Source organism: Pelophylax lessonae, assembly GCF_965119305.1.
Source record: "Pelophylax lessonae genome assembly, chromosome: 1".
Taxonomy (NCBI): domain Eukaryota; kingdom Metazoa; phylum Chordata; class Amphibia; order Anura; family Ranidae; genus Pelophylax; species Pelophylax lessonae.
The window spans coordinates 49,634,534-49,655,957 of record NC_138768.1 but is presented as its reverse complement, the minus strand read 5'-3'; the positions used below and the strand labels follow the sequence as shown (position 1 = coordinate 49,655,957).

Below are 21,424 nucleotides of genomic sequence, written 5' to 3'. Positions count from 1 at the left end.
ATAATTTTATTCATTAAACCTGTTGCATAAAGTCTACACTTAGAGGCGCCTCTGTCTGTCTTTGTTTTATCCCCGCGAGAGTGACCGGCGGCTCTGATGTCCACCAGCCACTCACGATCTCCCGCTGGAGAGGGAGAAAGGCAGGCAGCTGATGTAAACACAGCCGTCTGTCATTCTCCCTGAAATACATAAAGGGAATCAACTCGGTAAAGGAGGAGAGCATATTTAAAAGAAGAAAAACTACCACAAGAGGACACAGTTTTAAATTAGAGGGGCAAAGGTTTAAAAGTAATATGAGGAAGTATTACTTTACTGAGAGAGTAGTGGATGCATGGAATAACCTTCCTGCAGAAGTGGTAGCTGCAAATACAGTGAAGGAGTTTAAGCATGCATGGGATAGGCATAAGGCTATCCTTCATATAAGATAGGGCCAGGGACTATTCATAGGATTCAGATATATTGGGCAGACTAGATGGGCCAAATGGTTCTTATCTGCCGACACATTCTATGTTTCTATGTAACTGCAAAAACTGTACGAACCTGCTATGTAGGATCGTATGTCTCTGTGGTTACATCACAAGCCACGCCCCTTGACAGTTAGATTCACGCCCCTAGGGACACACTTAACCCCTTGATCCCTAATAAAGTTAACCCCTTCCCTGCCAGTGTGATTTTTACAGTAACAGTGCATATTTATAGCACTGATTACTGTAGTAATGTCACTGGTACCCCCAAAACTGTCAAAAATGTCAGTCAGGGGTCCGATCTGTCCGCCGCAATGTCGCAGTCCGGGGGGGGGGGGGGGGGGGGACGCAGATCGCCGCCATTACTAGTAAAAAAAAAAAAAAAAAACCTTTCAAGTTGTTAGTAAACGCAATAGCTTTTGCGCAAACCAATCCAAATCCGCTTATTGCGATTTTTTTACAAAAAATATGTAGCGGAAAACAAATCGGCCTAAAATGTAAAAAAAATTGATTTTTACATTATTTTTTTTTTGAAAACTTCATATAAAAAAAAATGTGAAAAATATTGTTATTTTTTCAAAATGGACGCTCTTTTTTGTTTATAGCGCAAAAAGTAAAAAAAAAAAAAAAAAAATCGCACAGGTGATCAAACAAATACCACCAAAAGAAAGCTATGTTTGTGGGAAAAAAAGGACGTCAAATTCATTTGGGTACAGCGTCGCACGACCGCGCATTTGTCCGTTAAAAAATCACGCAGTGTCGAATCGCAAAAATAGGCCCTGGTCTTTGAGCAGCCAAATCCTCCGGGGCTTAAGTGGAAAAAAACAAACAAAAAAAAAAAACCCAAAAAAGCACAAGTACAACTTATGTAGGATTTGTTTAATCTCTGTGTATCATCTAAGGCCAGTCACTTCACTGGGTATATGTGAGGGATTACAACCACTTTAAGGTAAAATAACCCTTCAAGGGTCCATCCCCCCTATCGTAATGCAGTAATGGGCAGTACAATTCATGCATTGCCAAAACGCACAGCAATTCACAAAGTATGGTGTGATGCATTGGGGTGCAATTATTTTGAAACCATCCCCAACACATCTGCTTATAATACAACAGCAACCCACATTGCATTACGTGCATTTTGTTGCAGTGTGATACAGTAAAAAAATTTGTGCAAGAGTGACTTCCTATGCATGGTAACATACCAAGCACCGTGCCATTGGCCGAGCTGTAATACATTTTGAATGGCACCCCAACACAGCTAAAAGGCACAGTTGCACTACAAAACACCACAGCATACCACAAATTATGATGAACGTTGTGATGCAATGTGGTAAAAAAAATAGGAGCAGCAGCGATTTCTTTTGTGTCGGGACCCATTCAAAATTAACGTAATACAGTAAAATGATAGTGTGCAATGCACACTGGTTGAAATGGGCCCTATTCTGTTCGTTTGCACTGTGTAATTAAACAAAACCACCCAGAACGTCCCTCCCAAACAAAGATCTCAATGGTCATTATTAATCATATTTTATGAATAATGCCGGAAAAGCCCGTTCTGGCAGCTTGGTCAGCGACTAGCAAATAGCTATTATTATCCTGAAAACAGAAAGTGGAAAGCCTTTGACATTAAAACAGAAGGAATTGTAAATAAAAGGCTATCTTCAGGGAAAAGTGAAAATTCTGAATGGGAAGGAAACGTACACTGGACGGCAGGAACATTGTGGTATGGCTGGCACCATGTCAACGCCAACACACATACATTGTCTGCTGCACAATAAACTGCAATCACAGACAGGATATATAGCAGCGACTGCTTCCTAGTATTTTGACCTCACATTTGCCAGACAATAGGCAGGAGGGGAGAGGGCAAGAACGCTGAGCTAAATGCCACTGGGACCACCCATGCAAAGGAATAAGAACTAGATCATCAGTTATCCACCTACACCAAGGTACTAGATCTGTCACGTTATAGAAACTAAAATACACATAAACCAGGGACGACCAGCTAAAGTTTAAAGTGCATGTCTGGGTAAAAATGTAAAGAAAGAAAAAAAAAAAAAAAACTATTTAGCACATCATTTATGCAATGCATGCCTATGTTTTATCCCCAAAAATTCTGCAAGTACAGAAGAATACCTGTTGATCTCCCAGAAATCCAGTGAGCTCACTTCTTTCTATAGTGAGCCGACAACACAGAGCTTCTGTTGCAAGTAAATCCCAAGCAGTGTTGTCAGCTTTGCCTAGTTCTCCATTGACAGACTACAGAACACAGCCCTCTAATTTCATGAGGAGAGGGGGTGTTCTGTAATCCTGAATCAAATCATTGGGATACATGGGTTTTATTTTTTCATGCCCAGACCTATACTTTAAGGGTTTATGCACAACAAAATGCATGCATATATTTTTTGTAATGTGGTGTAATGCACTGGCAAGCGTTGCGTTATTGTTTGCCTTTAATTTCCTAAAATGCATTGCGTCTTTTAAGCGTTTGTGCACATTTGAATGCACTACTCCAATGCATGCTGTACTTTTGTCCAGCACTTACATTGTTACATAATTAGGTTGAAAAAAAGACAAGTCCATCGAGCTCAACCAATAAAAAACAAAAAATATAACACAACCATACAATCCTATACCCACAGTTGATCCAGAGGAATGTGAAAAACCCCAGCAAAGCATGATCCAATTTGTTACAGAAGGGAAAACATTCCTTCCTGATCCCCTGAGAGGCAATCGGATATTCCCTGGATCAACTTTACCTATAAATATGAGTACCCAGTTATTTTATGTACATTTAGGAAAGAATCCAGGCCTTTTTTAAAGCAATCTACTGAGTTAGCCAGAACCACTTCTGGAGGGAGTCTATTCAACACTTTCACAGCTCTTACTGTGAAGAAACCTTTCCGTATTTGGGGACAAAATCTTTTTTCTCTAGAGTGCCCCCCTTGTTCTCTGTGATGACCTTAAAAGTTCACTATATGAACCACTTATGTAATTATACATGTTGATCATATCCCCCCTAATCTCCTCTTCTCAAGAGAGAATAAATTTCCTCTAATCTTTCCTCATAGCTGAGCTCCTCCATGCCTCTTATCAGTTTGGTTGCCCTTCTCTGCACTTTCTCCAGTTCCCCGATATCCTTTTTGAGAACTGGTGCCCAAAACTGAACTGAATATTTCAGATGAGGTATTACTAATGATTTGTAAAGGGGCAAAATGATCTTTCTCTCTGGAGTCAAAACCTCTCCTAATAGAAGAAAGGACTTTGCTTGCTTTGGAAACCGCAGCTTGGCATTGCATGCTATTATTAAGCTTATGATCTACCAGAACACCCAGATCCTTCTCCACCATTGATTACCCCAGTTGTACTCCCCCTAGTAAACTAAATTGTTTTTTGTGCATGAAAATGTATTAAAGTGTATTTTTTCTTAAAAATGTTGCGTTTTAAATACATGCAACACCCACCAAGTTATTCGCTAGGGCCTCTGCTTAAGAAAAAAAATATAGGTTTGGGGTTCTAATTAATTTCCTAGCAAAAAAAAAAAAGAATGTTTTTTACAAGTGGTAGAGATGTCAGAATTGGGCTGGACTGGAAGTGGTAAAGATGTCACCTTTGCACTCATGCAACCTGTCAGGGAGCACTTGCTGTGATGGAGAAAGTAGTGAATGGATCACGTCGCAAAATAGTGTACAAAAAAATTGGTCAGGGGGATGCGCTAGCAGGAGACCATTATATCTTTAAACTTTTAGCGGGCATCTTATATAGAGACAGATTACAGGTAAATCGCATTGCCTGAAATGAAAAATAATATGATCATCGTCTGACTACTGAAGTAATATAGGATTGAACTAAATCCCTTGTCAAGGAGTCATTTAAATAGCAGATTGTGTGACAGCTGCAGTGGACAGTATTGTGAGACATTTCTTTTCTGCCTGCTCCAGATGAAAGAAAAGGTCTTGCAAACATGACCGGCAGCAAAGAGGTCTTGGGAAAACATGACCTCTGACCTGGGCAGAAAGCATGTTGTGAAACCGTGCTGTCAACACAGTGTCTCGTATGTGACATGCCATGTCCAGACAGTGCGGGATCACGCAGGGTGTTCCACCAGAGGAAGTGAATTAACAGTCTGCACACAATCCACTGAGGGATCTCCGAGACGGAGGCATGGAGACAGATAGTCCAGCAATTACTTAGAACTGTTGAGTCAACATTTCTCTTCATGCTTACACAATGCTGTTTTGCCATGAGGGATCAGATATATTTGTTGAGACATGGAGGGTTAGCTCACGCTGAGGGCATTGTACTCTCTTTTTCTACATCTTACAGCACAGCAAAATGCACAGACAGGAGAAAGCCCCCGTGCTTTCAATATGATCTGCGCAATCCAATGCATTTCGTTGGTTTGTAGTGCATTGGAAAGTTCCCCTTGTTGTACTTTGGCCAGTTAACAATACAGTTAAAGTAAAACCCAACAGAAAAATGTAAAGTTCAATTTAATGTTAGGTCTACTTAAAATAAAAATGCAGCTATTGTAATACTCACAATATGTTCAGAGTTAACCCACCTAGTGCACTTTCTATTTCACGAGCACTGCACTGTTGCCTTTTGAGTGGAATGAGGCCCGGTGTCATCCAACCCACTTCATTTGACCCTAGGGCGGTGATGGCGAACCTTGGCAGCCCAGATGTTTTGGAACTACATTTCCCATGATGCTCAACTAAACTGCCGAGTGCATGAGCATCATGGGAAATGTTGTTCCAAAACATCTGGGGTACCAAGGTTTGCCATCACTGCCCTAGGGCATCACAGCATGGTGGACCCTGGGGACATGTCATTCGGCCAAGCAAAGATTATGTGCATAAACATTATTTTGAAAGGAAGGCAAAAAGGGGCCAACGTGGAGATGGGAGTTTTTCCTGATTTGGTTGGGGTTAAAATTCAGCGAAGGGAAGGGTTTGGACACACCCAGCTATGGCCTTATCTTGGGAGTAGAAACCGAAACAACCTGGCCGACTGGCTGCCTCCCCTCCTCCCAACTGATCCATTGAGGGTGGTGTCCATTTGAGAAATAAGTTGCTGTCCCTATGTCTGATGGAGGACTTCCTGGTGGTTCTAAAATATTGCAATTTGCTGTGTGAAATGCGAAATATGCAGAACATTGCAAAATAATTAAGTGTGCTTGCATATTTTTCACCTGATTGTTGTGGACCACCCATTAGTTGCTCCGGCACTTTGCTATATACCAGTTTACTTGAAGATTATCGCCACTGGCAAAGGTCCTCCTGTCTCTCCTTATAGGTGCATCCCAGGCTTTGGTTTTGTATCTCTCCAATGATAAGTCATAGGTTACATTTTACAACCACTATAACCACTCATAGCTCACTTGCTCAGGCACCAATTTGATTACCTGAATACACACAGGCATCTCACTGTGCAAAATCGTATCAATGACATTAGGTTTTCCGAAAACCCCTAAAAGGAGTTGTTAAGGCAGAGCTCACAATCACTGCCAGCCCCTCTTCTAGGATAACATGTAGTATATACTGCATGCCGTTTTGTAAAATTCATCTTCCAAATATCTTATTTCTTCTCCCCCGATCAGCGGTCACGTGACTGTCCCATCGCTCTCCTCCGATGTGTGTACTATGTAGGGAGGGGCCGAGATCGACCTCTGACGTTTGCTGGGAAGTCACATGACCTCCCTCTGTAGTGTATACATCGAAGAGAGGGATGGGCAGTCATGTGTTCGCTGATCGGGGAGAAGAAAAAGTATTTAGAGGAAAATTTTACAAAACAGCATACAGTGTATACTGCATGTTATCCCAGCAGAGGGGCTGGCAATGATTGGAAACAGTAATGTTTGCATTGCTTGGCACAGTGCTAAAAGGGCGGCTTAAACACAGAGTGTACAGGCAGGGAGGGGAGGGAGGACAGAGGACGACACAGGAGACAAAGGAGAGCTGCAGATGATGGAGGCGCGTAAACTGACCACGTTGTCAAGGCTCAGCAGCAATGAATACCGTGGACAGTTTACAGCGAGGAGGGTAGAACCAGGCAGGATGAGCCAGGTATTGCCAGTGATAGAAGTGGCCAAATGACACAGGGTAACAAACGCTTTACCCAAAGTCTGATTCTACAAGTCAGAGATTCCAAACTCTGCTTCTAAAGTCTCTGAAGAAATTAACAACAAACTCCCTGGGACCCATAACTTCTAAAGATGCATGCTCATGCATAATATTTTAAAACACACCCCTGATATGTCCTAATCGTATTTCCTTGGACGTACTGACTGTCAGTTCCAAAGGAAAGCCATGCAGCACAGCAAGATATAGCATAAGGCTGCAGACAAGCCAAAAGGCAATCCTAAAAAGTGGTTGTAAACCTCAGACATTAAATATTAACAAAGCATAATTTTCTATAGTGTGTACTTGTGTGAATTAAGAGCACAAAGTGTCATTTCTGTCTCCTGCCTCAAACCTCTGGTATCAGCATAAGTCAATACTGACAGGATTTTTTTGCCACCAAGAGAAAAAAAGGCGAAAGGGGAGGGAGCTCCGGCTGATTGACAGCCTCAACTTAGTTTCTGTGTGAAGGGGGGGAGGAGGGGGTGTCCCCTCCAATCATCTTCCTCAGAACCCCCCTCACACCCTTTTTTGACACCTCAGAAAAACTTTGTAAATTCTGCACAGATATAGAGAAGAGAAAGCTGCAGATGAACAGGTACAACTCATATGTAGGAGGATTTGTTTCATCTCTGTGTATCACCAGTCACTTCACTGGGTATATGTAAGGGTTTTCACACATTTTACGGCCTACAGCTGCAAAGGTCATAGAAAAATTATACAAGCATAAAAAAAAAAAAAAAGGTTGGTAAATTGAGTCAACTTTCTTCTGGTGGTTAGGTTTCCAGCCTAGCACAGTAGCTCATTACATGATTTTATCTGCCGCCTACAGCTGCATACAGAACAAAATAAAATGTCTTCAATAAATGACAGCTGCTTGAGCACCGACAATAGAGGCGGGTTTGTTTACAGACTGGCGAGCCAAAGATTGTTTATTGCATGTCAGCAGCTTCATGCTAAGGAAGTGTTGTGGTAAACACAGAGACACTGACATCTCCAGCATTCAATACACGTCTATCTGCAGACTGGCATACCAAGGATTATCTGTTCCCAGCCGGGTCTGCAGAGCACAAGTCGTGTCCAGCCAGCTGATCCTGATAGCTCAGGGATGATGTGAGTAGACAGAGCCACTATCAATCACACCCTGAAATACAGGTGACTCTCATAAAATTATACACAGAGTGATAGGTTTCAAGCATTTCTCTCTTTTAATTTTGAGGAATATAGCTTACAGCTAGTGACACCCCAAAATTCAGTATCTCAGAAAATTTTAATATTACAGAATACAGAGATGTTACATAGTTAAAGACAATAAAGACAATAGTCCATCCAGTTCAACCTGTGTAGGCATGTGTGGCTGTAATCATCTCCCATACCCCTGAATGTTCTGATCCTTGAGATGTAAGTCTAAGAGTCTTTTGAAAGCCACCATACTACCCGCAGAAACCACCTCTTGTGGTAGAGAATTCCACAATCTTGTTGCCCTAACAGTAAAGAACCCCCCGCGTTGCCTGAGGTTAAAACGCTTCTCCTCTAATCGCATTGTATGCCCTCGAGTCCTCATGCAATCCCTTCGAATGAACAGCTTTTTTTCTAAGCTGGGATCCCCATTAAGATATTTATAAATTGCTATCATGTCCCCCCTCAGACGTCTCTTCTCCAGGGAGAATAAATCGAGCGATTGTAGACGCTCTTCATAGTCAAGGTCCTCCAATCCCCTAATTAGTTTAGTTGCCCTTCTCTGGACTCTCTCCAGCTCCAACACATCCCTCCTGAGGACTGGCGACCAGAACTGGACGGAATACTCCAGATGCGGTCGGACCAGAGTTTTATAAAGTGGAAGGATTATAGTCTTATCTCTGGAATGCATCCCTTTCTTTATGCATGCTAATATTCTGTTGGCTTTGGAAGCTGCCGCTTGACATTGCATGCTGTTTCCTAATCTATCATCAACCAATACTCCCAGATCCTTCTCCATTTTTGATTCCCCCAAGGGCTCCCCTCCTAACGTGTATTGTGATTTTATGTTTTTAGTCCCCAAGTGCAAAACCTTACACTTCTCCACGTTAAACCTCATTTGCCATGTCGTTGCCCACTCTGTTATTTTGTCCAGGTCATTCTGCAGGATATCTGCTTCATGTTGTGAAGTTATTGCCCTGCCCAATTTTGTGTCATCTGCAAAAACTGATATCGAACTACTGATCCCGACCTCAATGTTGTTTATGAATAAATTGAACAAGGTTGGTCCCAGGACTGAGCCTTGGGGGACCCCGCTTACCACCTCAGACCAGTCTGAGTATGCGCTGTTTATTACTACCCTTTGGACCCGCCTTTTTAGCCAGTTCCGTATCCAAGAGCAAACCCTGCTATCGATACCTGCAGACCTTATTTTATAAATTAAGCGCTTGTGGGGAACTGTATCAAACGCCTTAGCGAAATCCAAGTACACCACATCCACTGGTCTCCCCCTATCTAGCTCACAGCTCACCTCCTCGTAGAATGTAAGGAGATTGGTTTGACAAGAACGCCCATTTGTAAACCCGTGCTGATTACTGCTGATGATGTTGTTGTCCTTAGCAAACTCTACAATATAGTCCCTTATCATCCCCTCCAGAAGTTTACATACTACTGATGTCAAACTGACAGGCCTATAATTTCCCGGGATATGCCTCTGGCCCTTTTTGAATATTGGAATCACGTTAGCTTTCTTCCAATCCCCTGGTACATCTCCTGTCCTAATATTGTCAGCAAAGATCAGGAACAGTGGTCTCGATATAACTTTACTGAGTTCCTTGAGTACTCTCGGATGTATGCCATCCGGTCCTGGCGATTTGTTTGTGTTAAGTTTATCCAGCCTTTCCCTGATTTCCCCCTCTGTTAGCCATGGTGGCAAGTCCTGTTTATTACTACTAACCATACAGTCATGGTCAGTGTACCCCTCCTTTTCCTGTGTAAAGACTGACGAGAAAAAAGCATTTAGCACGGTTGCTTTTTCAGTGTCCTCTGTAACCATCCTCCCATCATTGTTAATTATGTGTGCAATATGCTCTGCCTTAGTTTTTTTGCTGTTGATATATTTAAAGAATTTCTTTGGGTTTTTTTTACTATCCTCCGCTATTTGTCTCTCAAAGTTGATTTTAGCCATCTTGATTTCTTGTTTACTTTTCTTATTTGCCTCCTTGTATTGCTCGAAAGCCGATACTGTGCCCTCTGATTTATACTTCTTGAAGGCCAATTTTTTCCCCCTAATAAGTTTTATGACGCTACAGTTTAGCCAGCCAGGTTTGGCTTTGTCTCTTCTAAATTTATTTCCCATAGGAATGCACTGCAAGATGCCTTTGCCTAATATGTTCCTAAAGCATTCCCATTTTTCCTCTGTGGTCAGGGATCCCAGGGTTTGGTCCCAGTTTACCTTTTCCATCATTGAGTACAATTTTGGAAAGTTTGCCCTTCTGAAGTTTAGGGTTCTTATGTTCCCCACTTGTCTTGTTATGTTGTTATTTACACTAAATGTGATCATCCTGTGATCGCTAGAGCCCAGGTTGTCCTGGACTCCTACCTCCGAGATTATGTCTGGGTCATTAGTGAGCAATAGATCCAGGACTGCGTTTTCTCTGGTGGGGGAATCCACCAACTGTGACATGTAATTATCCAGTAAGGTTTCCGTGAATAGGCGGGCCTTCTGTGAGTGTGCAGTCCCCTCTTCCCAGTCAATGTCGGGGTAATTGAAGTCCCCCAATACGATGACTGATCCCAATTTTGCCACTTTACCCATTAGTGCTAAAAATTCCAGCTCTACCTCCTCCCCTTGGTTAGGTGGCCTATAGCAAACCCCCACAATTACTTTCCCCTTTTCTCCTTCCCTATGGAGTTCAACCCACACAGATTCTAAATCCATGCTCATCCCATCCGTAATGTCACTCCTTTCTGTCACCTTTATATTGTTCTTGACATAGAGACATACCCCTCCCCCTCTTTTTCCTACCCTGTCCTTCCGGTACACCGAATACCCTTGGATATTGGCCAGCCAGTCATGTGAGGGGTCGAACCAAGTCTCTGTTATTCCCACAAGGTCTATGTCCTCCTCATGTACTAACATTTCCAACTCATCCATTTTATTAGCTAGGCTCCTGGCATTAGCATATACCCCTCTTAGTTTTAAGGAAGTTAAGCGCAATTGGCGGTTATGTTTATTCCTGTTTGGTCTGAGGTTCTCCCGCACAGACCCGCCAATTGACCTTGTGGACCTACTGTCGCTGCTGACACTACAGCTGCCTTCAGTCCTCTGCTTCCTCCTGACTGACTCTACTTCTGAGCCCTCCCCCCGTCTCCTAGTTTAAAAGCCCCTCCAACTTGGTGGCCATCTTTCTCCCCAAAAGAGCTGTACCGTCCCCATTAAGGTGCAGCCCATCCTTACTAAAGAGCCGGTAGCCGACTGAGAAGTCAGCCCAGTTCTCCAGGAACCCAAACCCCTCCTTCCTACACCAATTCCTCAGCCACTTGTTAAGTTCCCTAATCTCCTTCTGCCTCTCCTGTGTGGCTCGAGGTACAGGCAGTATTTCAGAGAAAACCACCTTGGAGGTCCTTTTCCTCAATCTATTACCTAAGTCCCTGAAATCGTTCTTAAGGATCCTCCACCTACCTTTAACTTTGTCATTAGTGCCCACATGCACCATGACCGCTGGGTCATCCCCAGCCCCGCACAACAATCTGTCTGCCAGATCTGCGATGTGCCGAACTCGGGCGCCCGGTAAACAGCAAACTGTTCGGTTCACGAGATCTTTTTTACAGATTTCCCTCTCTGTCCTCTTGATAATTGAGTCCCCAACTACCACAACCTTTCTAACCTTTCCTGAGTTACGGCCCCCCTTATTCCTGGAGCCGTCCCTCCCCTGGCAGCTGGGGGAGGGTGCATGCTCCAGCTCTGCCACCCCTGAGCTGATATCCCCCTCAACCTGCAACTCGACAGATTTGTTAGGGTGTACCAACTCAGGATTGGCCTCCCTGGCTCTCCTCCCTCTACCCTTCCTAACAGTCACCCAGCTGCGTACCTCTGCTTCTTGCGTCTCCTCTGTTCCTCCCTCCTCTATGCTGACCCCTACCAGCGCCTGATAGGTAATGTCCAAGCTCCTTTCCAGGTTGTTGATGCCACGCAGTGTTGCCACTGTGTTCTGTAGGTCCAGGATCTGGTCTACCAGAGCAACAAGTTGCTCACATCTTGCACAGCAGTATTCGCCCTCGAATGGTTCATCAAGGAACGCATACATGCCGCAAGAAGTGCACTGAGTGGCATCCGCAATCCTGTCGGACATTATTACCCTCTACTCTATGGGGATAATGTTAACGACCTGCTCTTCCTTACCTACCCTACCTCTAACTTCCCTGGTACTAAACCTGGGGTACTCACCAGTCGCTAATATACTAACCAGTCGCTAAGATACTCACCAGTCGCAAAGATCCAACAGATGCAAGATACTCACCAGTCGCAAAGATCCAACAGACGCAAAGATACTCACCAGTCGCAAAGATCCAACAGACGCAAAGATACTCACCAGTCGCAACGATACTCACCAGTCGCAACGATACTCACCAGTCGCAACGATACTCACTAACCGCAACGATACTCACCAGTCGCAAAGATCCAACAGACACAAGATACTCACCAGTCGCAAAGATACTCACCAGTCGCAAAGATACTCACCAGTCGCAAAGATACTCACCAGTCGCAAGGATACTCACCAGTCGCAAGGATACTCACCAGTCGCAAGGATACTCACCAGTCGCAAGGATACTCACCAGTCGCAAGGATACTCACCAGTCGCAAGATACTTACCCGATACACACCAGTTGCAAATATACTCACCAGTCGCAAGATGCTAACCCTCGCAAGATGCTAACCAGTCGCAAGATGCTAACCCTCGCAAGATGCTAACCAGTCGCAAAATGCTCACTAGTCGCTAAGATACTCACCAGTCTCTAAAATACTCACGGTCGATCAGTCAAGAGCGCCGTCGGTCGGTCGCAGAACAGTCTTGTCGGTCGCAGAACAGTCTTGTCGGTCGCAGAACAGTCTTGTCGGTCGCAGAACAGTCTTCTCGGTCGCAGAACAGTCTTGTCGGTCGCAGAACAGTCTTGTCGGTCGCAGAACAGTCTTGTCGGTCGCAGAACAGTCTTGTCAGTCGCAGAACAGTCTTGTCAGTCGCAGAACAGTCTTGTCAGTCGCAGAACAGTCTTGTCAGTCGCAGAACAGTCTTGTCAGTCGCAGAACAGTCTTGTCAGTCGCAGAACAGTCTTGTCAGTCGCAGAACAGTCTTGTCAGTCGCAGAACAGTCTTGTCAGTCGCAGAACAGTCTTGTCAGTCGCAGAACAGTCTTGTCAGTCGCAGAACAGTCTTGTCAGTCGCAGAACAGTCTTGTCAGTCGCAGAACAGTCTTGTCAGTCGCAGAACAGTCTTGTCAGTCGCAGAACAGTCTTGTCAGTCGTTGACGGTCGCAAGCAAGGTCAGTCAGTCACAGATCCCTATGGTCAGTCAGTCACAGATCCCTATGGTCAGTCAGTCACAGATCCCTATGGTCAGTCAGTCACAGATCCCTATGGTCAGTCAGTCACAGATCCCTATGGTCAGTCAGTCACAGGATGGTCTGTCAGTCCGTCAGTCACAGGTCCCCAAAGCACGTCACACAGCTGCAGGGAGATACTCACCAGTCGCCGCTGCTCCTCCTCCCCTGCTTCCGTGAACCTCCCTCCTCAATACTGTGTGGTGTCCGTTCACCGCCGCAGCCGCCGCTCCGCCGTCTACGGCCGCGGCTTCCAGTCCCGGTCCTTCACGTCCTGGTCCCGCTCTCTGTTCCGGTCTCTCTGTCCCCTGTCCCCTGCACTCGCGCCGGCTTCTGGTGACCTAGTGCGGCTCCCCCGCACGTGTCACCCGGCTCTCCTCCACGCTCTCCTCTACACACACTCCTCCGGCTGCTCGCTGCTGCTTGCTCCTCCCACTTCCGGCTCTCATGTTGGCTTACTGAAAAGTATGTTCAGTAAGTCGGGGCTTCTTTTGCATGAATTACTGCATCAATGTGGCGTGTCATGAAAGTGATCAGCCTGTGGCACTGCTGAGGCATTATGGAAGCCCAGGTTGCTTTGATGGCGGCCTTCAGCTTATCTGCATTGTTGGGTCTGGTGTCTCTCATCTTCCTCTTGACAATCCTCCACAGATTCTCTATGGAGTTTAGCTCAGGAGAGTTTGCTGGCCAATCAAGCACAGTGATACCATGATCAATAAACCAGGTATTGACAATTTTAGCCGTGTGGGAAGATGCTAAGTCCTGCAGGAAAATGAAATCAGCATCTCCATAAAGCTGGCCAGCAGAGGGAAGCATGAAGCGCTCTAGAATTTCCTGGTAGAGGGCTGCGCTAACTTTGGACTTGATAAAACACAGTGGACCAGCACCAGCAGATGACATAGCTTGTATGTCTGGGTATGCCTTCTTGGGGGGGGGGGGGGGGGGGGATTCAGCCACCCACCCTTCCAATCTGACTTGCGAGCCTATTGCGGGCGGGCGCGTGCCCGCCGCGGCTCGTTCACAGACAAGTCAGTGCGTGTGACCGGCGGACTCGATGTCCGCCAGTCACACTACGATCGCTCCTGTGAAGGGAGAAAGACAGAGCAGCTTGTGTAAACAAGCTGCCTGTCAGTTCTCCCTGTGTAAAAGTGAAGATCTGTCCGTTCTACTATGTAGAACGGTTGATCTTTGCTTTTACACCAATAGGAATGTCCCTGCACAGTTAGAATCACGCCCCTAGGACACACTTAACCCCTCCCTGTCCAATAAAGTTAACCCCTTCCCTGCCAGTGTCATTTTTGCAGTAACAGTGCATATGTATAGCACTGATTACTGCAGTAATGTCACTGGTACCCCCAAAAGTGTCAAAAATGTCAGTCAAGGGTCCGATCTGTCTGCCGCAATGTCGCAGTACCGAAAAAAAAATCGCAGATCGCCGCCATTACGCGTTAAAAAAAAAAACACCAAAAATGACAAAAATCTTTCCCTTTGTTAGTAAACGCGATAACTTTTGCGCAAACCAATCAAAATACGCTTTTTGCGATTTTTTTTACCAAACATAGGTAGCATAAAACAAATTGGCTGAAAAATGTTAAAACATTTTGATTTTTACATTTTTTTTGGGGAATTTCATATAAAAAATGTGAAAAATATTGTTATTTTTGCAAAATTTACGCTCTTTTTTTGTTTATAGCGCGTGATCAAAAAATCGCACAGGTGATCAAATACCACCAAAAGAAAGCTCTGTTTGTGGGAAAAAAAGGACGTCAAATTCGTTTAGGTACAGCGTCGCACGACCGCGCAATTGTCCGTTAAAGTCACGCAGTAAAAAAAATCGCAAAAAAAACCCTGGTCCTTTAGCAGCCAAATCCTCCGGGGCTTAAGTGGTTAAGACTTATCACCCACCCCCAACATTTATCTAGACCAGCACCCACCTAGCCGGTCTTGAGGAAGCTAGAAAACTTCACAAAACGCGTTGACTTTTCAGAATAGGAAAAAGAGGTGCCCAGTGGGACTTTGTATGAGGTGGATGCAATAAATAAACATTTATTTTATAAAAGGCAGTATTCATCCACCATTGCCTTTTGGCTGCATGCGAGTGCGATTTCCCCACTTGGGTTATACATTATGTTGAAATCTCACACCTGCTGGCTAACTCTACATATAATAATACTATTCTTATTGTGTTATTCATGGATAGGCTTACACTCATATATATTCCTGATGAGTGAGCTTTTAGACGAAACGCGTCGAGTTCAAATTCAAGATATGAGTTCAATATATTATATGTATGTGCAATATTTATGTTATAACTTCATCATGCCTATTGTATTGTGTTTTGATGACTGCTGTAACATGCATTATACATTCATTTTATGTTTCCATTTATTAAATCTGCCTTTTAAAAAAATATAGGTTTATTTATTGCATCTACCTCATACAAAGTCCCACTGGGCACCTCTTTTTCCTATTTGTATACAATTTGGGATGGAGGTGGATGCAATTGACAGGGCGAGACCATTTTATTCATTGTTTGACTTTTCACAATGGGGTAACTATTGACATTTTACCTGATATTGATCTTCACACTATCAGCAACACAGCAATTCATGTACTGCTCAGCACTACTTCGTGTTGACTGCATATCTCCATTTCTGGGTTGGGTATCGTTCTGGTATTGGATACTTTTTGTATAGAGGGTGTTGCAATTGTTTTAGATTTTTTTGGAAAAATAAAACATTGCAATCCTAATACTGGTTGCCTCATCTTATGCCGATAAAATCCACCTTGTTCTGACAAAAAGGGTTCTTATTGTTCTTTGTGTGTATAGATATTGGATGTGGCACGGTGGAGGTCCACCTACATCTATTACCTACAGATATTATTTCAAGTCCTCTAGTGATTTTCTTCATGGCTAATGCCCTTTCTTCACATCAATTAAACCTTCATCCTCTTTCTATTTCAGCCTTTGCCTAATGCCTGCAGCCTTCTTTTCCTTCCCTCACACAGCACAAGTGACATCCGGCATCCCGTAGAGTCCCTATGGATGTGCTCTATTTTTTTAGCTGAGTGGTAAAATGCATCTGGCAGCTCTCCTTGCGGAATCCTTATTGCTGCTGGAAATGAAATTAAATTAACAGCCCTGGCTCTAAGGCCTGGTTTACAACTGCGGTTGATGCGTTTTCCCAATGCATTTTTCCATATCTGTTTATGATAACTTTTAAATGCGTTTTTGGGAGGTGTCTTGTCATGCAGGAGAAACCAGCAAAAATGCATCAAAATGTACGGAGTACGGAGTTTCTGATACATTTTTGCTGCATTTCCAGTGAAGTCTATGAAACCAAAAATGCAAACTAGCTGCGGGGAAAAAAAAAAAAAAAAAAGTAAACAAAAAAAGGGTCCCTGACCCTTTCCAAAAAGTTGCACTAGTGGTAAACGTCCAGAGATGTGATGTGAACATGACCCATAGGAAACCATGGTAAATGGACTGTAGTACATTTCTGCAAATCTGAAAGTGCACTGAAAAATGCATAGGTGTGAACTAGGCCGAAAGTAGTCCAATATGTTTGCACCATGAGTGGAAGGAAAGAAAATCACTTGATTTCCCCATCAACAAATTCAGTGTTAGTGGGGAAATGCCTCCCGTGGCACTATTGTATACTCCTCTGCCCTTAAAAGCATCAGATCAAACAAAGATTGATTACTAGCCTAGAAGCGCATCGAATCAAACCAATCGTTTACATCCGTTGAAACTGGCAGCGACAAAATATGCATTGTTTCAAGCTTCTTAGACCATACAGATGATCAGGGCCATTCTGGTCCTTGATCATTTCTATGGTCAGCTGGCAGAATGGCCAACTGCAGTCCCGGGCTCCCTGATGGGACGGGAGAGCCCAGAAAGTTGGGAACCCTCCTTGTGCGATCCAACGGCTAAATAGCTGCTAGGACCGCTTTTACAAAAAAAGTCAATCATCAGCTCTAAACAAAGATATCCAGGATGATGCCTGTAGCTGCTCTCTCTCCTCAATGACTCAGGGGCTGCAGCGAGAGCCATTGGCTCCTGCTGCTCTCAATCACAGGAAGTGAGGCGGGAGTGTGGACGAGCCTGTATGAGTGCCCCCAAAGCAAAGCGGTTTGCTATGGGGGCACTCAGCAGGGGGGAGGAGTCAGAAGTGCCGCAAGGAGACCAGAGAAGAGCAGGTAAGCATAATATGTTTATTAATTTAAAAAAAAAACCCTTACAAATCAGTTTAAAGCGGAGCTAAACTTATTTTTCCTTTAGCGGCCCCTGTCCCTTGCCAGCGCCCAACATCTTAGGAGTGCTGGTCTTTGGGCCTCTTCATTTGCCAGCGTGGGAGTGACGTAACTCCTGCACATGTGCAGGATTCAATCATGCGGACACATGAAGACTGTGCCAGCAAACTAAGCTAAGCTGTGCATGCACAGCTCAGTTTACATGCCAGAGAATGCTGCAAGTCGGTAGGTAGGTGTATTATATTGCAAAAAAGAGACATTATTTGTCTCTTCTGCAAAATAAAATTGAAAAAAAGCCTGCCTGCTCCTTGTTTTTGACAGTGGAACTTTAGTTCCGATTTAACGAAGCTGAAAAAATGAGCCGATTAGTTGGAATGCACAGCTGCTCCAGTTCTCACTGCACCAGTTTTGATAAATTTCCCTCAGAGTTTTAGGAGTGCTGGCTATTTCTTCAATTTGGATCCATATGGTGCCACTGTGGTCTGTGCGCCCTCCTTTAGTGACTGGATGCTGAATATGTATAGCTGCCCAGTGACAGGTACACTTTCAGAGGAGTCTACATGACTTCTAGTAGCATATGTATCATAGCTTAGATCTACACAGATCGCTGGGGAGGGCAAGAGGTGTCATACTCCATGCATGTCCATGTAGTCGGAATGACTGCACTGTTTATGTCATGTTTAATGTTCTGGTTGTTGAGGCTTTGTTCTGCAGGCCGCCTCTACATCTAGCGGTTTCTTATCAGGCAGCTGACGGCAAGCTTCAGCAGAGCCCGTCAGGCTGTCTCCTTCTCCCACTGGCCAGAGATTTCAGTCTATCAGGTGGGAGGGAAAGGAGGCGAGAGACTGACCATCTAACATAATGAATGTATTTATACATTAAACTTTAGCATACAGTAAATGAGGCTGCAGCTTATCAGACAGACATTTATCATGCGGACGCAGGGAAAGGGCCTCTCACTATTCAGGAACAATGCATATAAACTGAAGATAAGACATACTTCAGCCTGGAATAACTTTCATGACAGCAATTATTTATTTACTAGGCAGAGATGAGTCCAAATCCTTATACAGGCTTCTTTAATATTGGCAGCATGAACCTCTGTTAATGTGTGATGTAAATACATGGTGCAGTTTACAAGATCAGCGATGAAGAAGGACGTTTGTTGGATATTAAAGAGGTTCTCTGCTGAGTCACTTGAGCCTTTAGAGCAGGGGTGTCAAACTCAATTTCATTGCAGGCCACATCAGCAGTATGGCTTCCCTCAAAGGGTCGGATGTATATGGGATGCGCTACGGACAGAGGGCAGGAGCGCGCTACGGACAGAGGGCAGGAGCGCAATATGGACAGAGGGCAGGGGCGCGCTACGGACAGAGGGCAGGGGCGCGCTACGGACAGAGGGCAGAGTCCAGGAGCGCGCTACAGACAGAGGGCAGAGTCCAGGAGCGCGCTACAGACAGAGGGCAGAGTCCAGGAGCACGCTACGGACAGAGGGCAGAGTCCAGGAGCATGCTACGGACAGAGGGCAGAGTCCAGGAGCATGCTACGGACAGAGGGCAGAGTCCAGGAGCGCACTACGGACAGAGGGCAGAGTTCAGGAGCGCACTACGGACAGAGGGCAGAGTTCAGGAGCGCACTACGGACAGAGGGCAGAGTCCAGGAGCGCACTACGGACAGAGGGCAGAGTCCAGGAGCGCACGACGGACAGAGGGCAGAGTCCAGGAGTGCGATATGTACAGAGGGCAGAGTCCAGGAGTGTGCTACATACAGGGGGCAGAGTCCAGGAGTGCGCTACATACAGGAGGCAGAGTCCAGGAGTGCGCTATGTACAGGAGGCAGAGTCCAGGAGTGCGCTACGTACAGGGGGCAGAGTCCAGGAGTGCGCTACGTACAGGGGGCAGAGTCCAGGAGTGCGCTACGTACAGGGGGCAGAGTCCAGGAGTGCGCTACGTACAGGGCTGTTTACAGAGTGCAGGGTTTGGGGGGGGGGGGGTAGAGAGTGCAGAGTTTAGGAGTGCATTATGTGCAGAATGCAGAGTTCAGGAGTATGCTACGTACAGAGTTCAGGGTTGCTCTGTGTACACAGAGAACAAAAACCCAACTACCCCCTCCCCCCAAAGCTTCCTCACATCTCTGCTCTCTCCTATCTTGCACAGCTCTAGTACCTCCCTGTGTAGACGGCTCCACCACCCTTTGGCTCTAGTAAATCCCTGCAAAACTGGATGCGAGGGCCACAGAACAAGGCCCGGTGGGCCTGATGCGGCCCGCGGGCATTGTGTTTGACATATGTGCTTATCAAGCATATGTTTGCTGTGATATGTGGCGCCTGTACCTGAAATCCCATCCTTTCAACTCCTTCCATCTTGGTTTGGAAAAACCCTAAAAAGCACAGAATCACAGAATTCAGGAGTACTCAGCCTACAACTACTGTCTACTACACTAATGGTTTTTACCAGCTGTTTCTTTTATAGGATAGGTTCCATCACTTGGCCCTTTCATTTAATTGACCCTGACAGCACAGGGTCCGCTTGTAGCCAAAATCATAGATTCTTCAAACACCAAGTATTGGAAACGCCATACAGGTTAAACACCATACAGGTTAAATGCCTGTTTCTTAAACCACATGCTTTGGTTCCTCCTGCCAGCTCTTGTATCCTGTTAGGATGTACAGTATGAGCCAGAGGGAGGAGCCACTGAATGCAGCGATTAGTAGTAACAGAGGGGCTGGCGGGTGCAAATACAGATTACAGAGGGCAATACAGGTGTCTGACACACCAATAAAGTCCATCCATAGCATAGGTTGCTGTTTAATGGATACTTAGAGCATGTACAGAGGAAGAACTGCCAGAGCAATCTGCAGTGGGATTTAATGCCAGACTAGAACTTTTCTGACAAGGTAAAGGCAGGATGGTCTGCGACACTCCAAAAAGTATAAGCAAAAAAATAAAGGCTTGCAAAGAGCCAGGCCCTATGCAATGTGGTAGAGGCGTGTGAATCTCAAGACTAACTGAACAGAACAACAGAAGCCGACCACATTTAGGGGTTTGCCAACAGTTCGAATATAACAGGGTAAAACAATTGTAGGCAGGTGCAGTCTTCATTTTTCACTGCAGGTGACACTCAACCGTAGTGGCAATACAGCTGGGGGAAAATTCAGGAGGAACTTTGCTTCCTCTATGGTTTCCTCTGTCACAGGGAGGCAACTATCCCATTTGATAGAGTCACCCCATGTGACTTTGATAGCCATCTTGGGTCAGCCAGAGTCTATTTAAGACCCTGGCTCCTGAACTTGCCATGCTTTTGGTGGGTGGGTAGGATAGGGACAGGAACCCCGTCTGTCAGGAACAGTGGAAGCAATAGGGAAAAGTTCTAGTGAAGTAGGGAGAGAGCAGGGCCTACGTTTACCTCTACAGGAAGCCTTCCTTTGGATCAGAAAGGCCAAGCCGCACTTTACTCCTTGTGACAGTAGCTGTTGGCATCTAGGAGTCTCTTGTCCACTGGTTATCTTCTTCTCAGTTGTAAATGGCCCTGGAATGGGTGAGCTTCCCATTGGGTCTGTTTGTACTGTTGATTTGGCTGTTACAATACCACGTTCCTAGTGAATTGGGAGTTCGGGTATACTACTTGCCACACCACGCTGCACCTAACCAACGCAATTGCATACACTATACTTTGTGAGGCCTGTGACTAGGATAGGCAGCAATCAGTTAGCTGTGGGTGGTAGCTTCAATGCAACAAATGATCATAGAGTATGGATGGCAGATAAAGACCACAAATAATTGCCCACACCCAGCAGCAAGTAAAGAGAGTCCTGTACAACTCACTATAAAGGGGTAACAGTATCAGGCCACTCATTAAAGACGTAAACTCAAATCACTAAAATTTCATAAAGGATTTATGTTAATGTAATTTCCAATTTTAAAAAATGAACTGCATAAGTCTTGAAACAGCTATGCATCAAATGTATTACATGGCCCATTCGTTAGAAAGTTTTATCACAGGCCGTATGCAGTTTGGAATAAATGTA

General features: G+C 44.9%; 1 protein-coding gene and 1 long non-coding RNA gene across 3 annotated transcripts in view; one reads left to right on the top strand and one right to left on the bottom strand.

Moving 5' to 3' along the window:
• The window catches only part of DYM (dymeclin), a 678,939-nt gene that overhangs the window by 519,684 nt on the left and 137,831 nt on the right, over positions 1–21,424 (bottom strand). The gene's annotated exons all lie outside the window — the stretch shown is intronic.
• LOC309553501 overlaps positions 605–21,424 on the top strand; it is a 1,012,307-nt gene continuing 991,487 nt past the window's right edge. The window contains exon 1 of the long non-coding RNA XR_014225174.1: positions 605–665. This is a non-coding gene — a long non-coding RNA (uncharacterized lncRNA). The remainder of the gene's footprint in view (positions 666–21,424) is intronic.